The 5378-nt window shown below is 38.3% G+C and overlaps 1 long non-coding RNA gene across 1 annotated transcript; it reads left to right on the plus strand.

The window, feature by feature from the left end:
- The first annotated feature begins 2458 nt into the window (after positions 1–2458).
- LOC141417518 (uncharacterized) lies at positions 2459–4868 on the plus strand. The gene is made up of 2 exons (XR_012442149.1): positions 2459–2584; positions 4132–4868. It is a non-coding gene; the product is annotated as an uncharacterized lncRNA (long non-coding RNA).
- The last annotated feature ends 510 nt before the right edge of the window (positions 4869–5378 follow it).

The raw sequence follows: 5378 nt of genomic DNA on the forward strand, positions 1-5378 counted from the left end.
ACATCTCAACAAACAATCTAGGCATGGTGGCATAGGCCTGTAATTGTTTGAACTGGGCCCTGGGCAAAAATGAGAGACTTTGTACTGAAAACTAACTGAAGCAAAACTAATTAAGGCTGGAGGCAGGGCTCAAGTGGTAGAATGCCTGCCTAACAAGCATGAGGCCCTGAGTTCAAAGTCCAGTACTGCCAAAAAAAGTAAAATATAGTATAAAAACTGTAAAATACTGAAAACCATTAATAAAAACACTCCTCTTAATCCCACCACCCAGTGACAATCACTTATAACCTCCTTATAGGTTTTTCTAAATATACTACTTTAACTTTGTTAGCCATATTGGTAACATTCACTATTTGACATAAGTATCACCTATAACTTCTTCAAAGAACCAAAGATCAGTGCAGTACAAACAGCCCTCTTTGTGAAAGGACATTCCAGATTTGATACTGCACATATCTGTGTTAGTTCCTTACCAGGCAGTATGCAGATGACTCCTGAGCACTTCTGGCAAACTTGACACACCAATTGAGAGTCTGGAAGTAACGGGACTCCTGTGTAGGTTTGAGAGTTTCTACAGGAATTTAGGTCTTGTTAACCAGTTGAATGGCTTAAATAGGTACCACCAGCCATGCAAATACTTTCTGCTGGCTTAAACAGAGGTCTCAGTTGTAATTTTGTACAATTCACTGTATAATAGAATCAAACTAGAAATGTTTCTCTGCTTTGTGTAATTTCAGAGCATGTAATACTTAAGGATTTTTCCCCAAGTGCTGAGATCATGTGTCAGTCTTCCATGATTACTTTAGTACTCTAACATCTGGGCACTGATGACACCTGTAAGTTCTGCCTCCCAGATCTTTCTTTCCCATGACACCACACCTTTTACCCTGAACTTACTGCCTTATTTTAGGTTTTAATTTCTTTGTAGTATATTACAGAATCTCCCTGATTGCGCCCTTTTTTATCTCTCTTACCATTGTTCTGCTCATTTGTGTAGTGCCTACTGCATCTCTTCCTTTATTAATTTATTTTAGAAATTTTGAAAACTCAATAATCTCAGAAAACAAGCTTTAAGAGCATTGTAATGTCTCATCTTTCATTTGTTTTTGTTGATGTTATAGACACACACACATACACAGCTTGAAAATTGCACAACTTTGGGTGTTCTGTGAATGTTTTGCCATGACTTTCCACATTTTTTTGCTCTGCAGTATAGTTGTATTAGGATTTCAGCCTTCTCCCTGTATGTTTGGTCTTCAGGACCTTCTTTTACCATGTGTTCTTAGCTCTTAGAACTGCTTTCATAGTGTTCGGTACTACGTTACAACAGGTAATTCAGGTAATTGATCTATTAATGCTATATTTTCCCCTTTCTTGTTTTACAGATAATGTGGCTTTAGATAATCTTCAGGTAAAAGAAAATTCTCTGGTAAGTTTTATTTCATTTTTAAGCAATGTTAAAAATTCAGTTAATTTGGTAAGATCTTTGGTTACTAGTATAGTAATCAGGTATGAAATGCCAGATAAAGTGACTGAGTCACTAAGAGAAGGATTATTTATTGAAATATTTGCCAAGAAAAATCTGAGACTAAAGTTTCAGAATTTTTTCCTAATGATCAAAATAATATGTTTTGGAAAATGAAATGTTTTTCTATGACATAATTTGACTGTATAGCCTTGTAGAATACATTTTTGGACAGGAATTTATTTTCAAAATTATCCTTATATGCTTTTAAGGTAAATAAGGCCTTGATATTAACAAGCTATCTAATGAATACTATGAATACTTGTACTTTGGAAATAATGTATGGATAGTCTAACCTCATAGTATTGTGGCAATATTAACACATAAAATAAAACTTTTTCCTCTCACTTCAGCACTTATTTCATCCCTTACTACTGAGCTGAAAGTAGCACCACACCCTTCCCCCAGTTAGGTTTATATTTACCTTATTGTGCTTATCTTGAGTTTATTTGGTGACTTCAGGATGTTTTTCATTTAAGGCTCATGTTTCTGCAAATGAAGAATATTAAGAAAAAATCCTGAGAAAGTTCCAGTTTCTTAGTGTCCTCAATCTGTAGGAGTACAATTAACCATCCGATAGTAGTGCATCTGTGACTTTGTGGCTAGAATTAGAAAGGAGATCCTGTGTGGTGAACACATATGAGATTGTTGTTGTATTGATGTATTGTAGTGTTAAAGTACGAAAAAATTGTTGAAATAGGAAGTATTAGCTAGTATGTGTTAAGACTTAGAAACCATCCAGAGTATGACAGACTGATATGCTAATAAGCCAACCCTAAGGTGGTGGCTGATATGCTAATAGGCCAAACCTAAGGTGGTGGCTGATATGCAAACAAGCTAACCCTAAGGTGACAGTGCAGATAACAGGGGTGGTGAGGTCACCACCAGGTATATAAACACAAGCCAGAGCCCAAAACCTCGCTTGCTTCCTCGCCCATCAGAGACCATGCTGCCAGAGTCCGTCCCAAGGCCCTGACATGAGGCAGCCACCACTTGTGAGCGAGCCCCTTCTCCTGACAACCACTGGGTGTCGCCAGTGAAACTGGACCTGCACTGAAGGTGGCTGTGAGGATCCCCTGGGGTGCAGATACGCCCCCCCTTTATTGGCTGGGGGAAGGTCCGAGTAACACCTGGCTGGCTAGGGTAGCAGAGACAGGCATTAGGATCCATGGGAAAGTGCTGTGTGAATTTGTTTGAATAAAAACCCTGTTCTCTGAAATAAGAGTCTCCTGAGTACTGTCTCTCTGTACTCAATTGAACCAATAAGCGCTCATGACAGCCTGGCACACTGCAGCACTCAAATTAATTGAGTGCTGCTCAATTAGCTGATTGTTAATTGCTCTTTCTCTCTCTTTGCATGGCATGCCACAATTTAAAAATTTATCTAAAAATTTAGAAGTCTTGCTAAAGATTGGAATAAAGCTTATTTTCTTAATTCATGATAATATTTTATAAAAATAAGTATAAACAGAATTGTGATAACAGGATACTTAGAAGACAAAGTGAACCTTGTACTAGCCTAATTGGAATTTTGGTTACAATTAAATGTAATAAAATATTTCATAATTTATAGTCTCTATGAATTCAAACTAGACTCCTTTACCCATTTTGCCAGATTGGTGAGATTTTACTTTGATATGGGTTCTTTACATTTATTTGGAGTAAAAATTACTTCAGGAGTATGAAACTGAGAATGAGACCAGATTTTTAGAAATAAGCAGTTTCTGGTTTGTCTCCTGTATTAGATGAGTTCTTTTATATTTATGTTTTCTGCCCTCTAGGTGAGCAGAGCTGCTTTCTTGCTGCCATTGGTTTGCAAAAGACTTTTGTCAACAATGATTATTTCATTCCATTCCTGTTCACCTAGAATGCTGGCATAATCAGATGATCAGGAAAATTGACAATTTTAGCTGATTGTAACCTAACGCACTATATTTTAGTGGCCAGATTTCCAGAGCACTCATATACATTAAGGCAGCATCTAGCAGAAGGTTTACTGACTGGTAAATTCCCAATAATTCTGAAGACTTAGCTGATCATTATGAGTACCAATTACTGTTTAGTACTCAGAATAAAAAGTCACTTGAACTTTCTGGTAGTTTGGAATCTACCTGAGTGAAAATTTGTTGCTACAGTTTAGCATGTGTCTGTTACCTAACTAAATGAAATGCTCATTTAATAAATAATGTGTTAGGAATTGACCTTTTCTTGTTAAATTGCTTATTTATTGATTCATTAAATATTTTGAGAGGGAATTGTTCAAATATTGTTTTCAACTAGTTTGTATGAAGGATTATTCTTCCTGCTCTAGCTTTTCAGACAGTGTCTATCTGTTCTAGGACTTATTGTTTTATTTAATTTATTACAAATGACCATATTATCTAATCACTTTCTTTACAAATGGTTTCTTATTTATTATTTTACTTCTCTTGTGAATTCTTTCTGCAAAGTCAAATTTTAATAAAAACATTCTTAACCATAAACATATCCTCTATTACTCAAATACAGAAAATTTGGTTTTTGTTCTTCTTCAGAGGAATATCTGAATAATGAACAAAAGCAAGTTTTTGGAGTGCTTAATAATTTGTCTTTTAAATGTTTTCCAGAAGATTCCAAGTTGGCAACTAGAGGGAGGAAGCAGAAAGCAAGCCTCCTATAGTGAAATCTTGGAGAGACACTGGAGACACACTTTGCAGGCATAATCACTGAGAAGAGGCATAACATTGACCACTCCACACCTCCAGCCAGCTCAGAGAATCTCTACTTCACATTAAATGGAGAAACCAGGAGGGCCCCTGGGCCGCCAGTCGTCCACACCCAGACGGCTTGGGAAGACGCGGACCAGGTGAGCTTCATGGTACCGCGGTACTCCCATAGACAAGCCTGGGCCAGAGCAGCATAGCCCCCGGACAGACTGACCTCCACCTGGGGATAAGAGACACTGACAAATAAGCAATAAGAACAATAAAGACACGTGGGAAAGAGGGTGGAGTACCCTGAGTGCTGAAGATTGCGGGAAGGGAATCCTTCCCGGAACTGTAAATAAACAAGCCAGGTGGGCCAGAGAGGCTCTGGCAGGAGCAGGGGCAGGGCGCACGCCCAGCAACCGGGAGCGGGAAAGCTTGTGAGAGTGGCAGAGGGAGGAAAACTCCACAGGAGAGGAGGGAAGACCCACTTCCCACGTGAACTGTAAACAAACATGGCAGCTGGCAGAAGCAGCAGCACTGCCCAGTAATCAGGAGCAAGAAAGCTTGTGAAAGTGGCGGTGGGAGGAAAACTCCACAGGAGAGGGGGGAAGACCCACCTCCCACATGAACTGTAAATAAACACGCAGGCCTGAGAACACGGGTGCAGTGTCACGTTTCCCAGTGTGCTTGGAAAGGGGAAAGCTTGTAGCAGAGGCTCCCGCACAGGAGAACTCTGAGCAAACAAAGCCTTCAGTTATCATACATATCTAGAAATCTGTCCATTTCTTTACGATTTTCAAATTTATTTGAATATTGGTTCTTGAAGTAGTCTCTGATGATTTCTTGGACTTCCATGGTGTTTGTTGTTATCTCCCCTTTTGCATTCCTGATTCTACTAATTTGGGTTTTTTCTCTCCTCATTTTAGTCAAGTTTGCCAGGGGTCTATCGATCTTGCTTATTTTTTCAAAGAACCTACTTTTTGTTTCATTAATTCTTTGTATGGTTTTTTTTTTTGTTTCTATTTCATTGTTTTCAACTCTTGTTTTTATTATTTCTCTCCTTCTCCTTGTTTATTTCTTCTCCTTGTTTTGGGATTTGCTTGTTGTTGTTTTTCTAAGAGTTTGAGATGTATCATTAGGTCATTGATTTGGGATCTTTCAGTCTT

This window comes from Castor canadensis, chromosome 2, assembly GCF_047511655.1.
Source record: "Castor canadensis chromosome 2, mCasCan1.hap1v2, whole genome shotgun sequence".
In the NCBI taxonomy this organism is placed as follows: Eukaryota; Metazoa; Chordata; class Mammalia; order Rodentia; family Castoridae; genus Castor; species Castor canadensis.